We start from the raw sequence: 516 nt of genomic DNA, 5'->3' as shown, positions 1-516 counted from the left end.
TGGTATCAGGGTGATAGTGGCCTCATAGAATGAGTTTGGGTGTGTTCCTCCCTCTGCAATTTTTTGGAAGAGTTTGAGAAGGATGGGCGTTAGCTCTTTAAATGTTTGATAGAATTCACCTGTGAAGCCATCTGGTCCTGGACTTTTGTTTGCTGGAAGATTTTAAATCACAGTTTCAATTTCATTACTTGTGACTGTTCTGCTCATATTTTCTGTTTCTTCCAGGTTCAGTTTTGGAAGGTTATACCTTTCTAAGAATTTGTCCATATCTTCCAGGTTGTCCATTTTATTGGCATAGAGTTGCTTGTAGTAGTCTCTTAGGATGCTTGGTATTTCTGCAGTGTCCACTGTAACTTCTCCTTTTTCATTTCTAATTTTATTGATTTGAGGCTTCTCTCTGTTTTTCTTCATGAGTCTGGCTAAAGGCTTATAAATTTTGTTTACCTTATCAAAGAATCAGCTTTTAGTTTTATTGATCTTTGTTATTGTTTTCTTTGTTTCTATTTCATTTATTTC

The sequence above is a fragment of the Physeter macrocephalus genome, chromosome 8 (genome assembly GCF_002837175.3).
Source record: "Physeter macrocephalus isolate SW-GA chromosome 8, ASM283717v5, whole genome shotgun sequence".
NCBI classification, from domain to species: Eukaryota; Metazoa; Chordata; class Mammalia; order Artiodactyla; family Physeteridae; genus Physeter; species Physeter macrocephalus.
Note: the sequence above shows the minus strand (reverse complement) of the source record.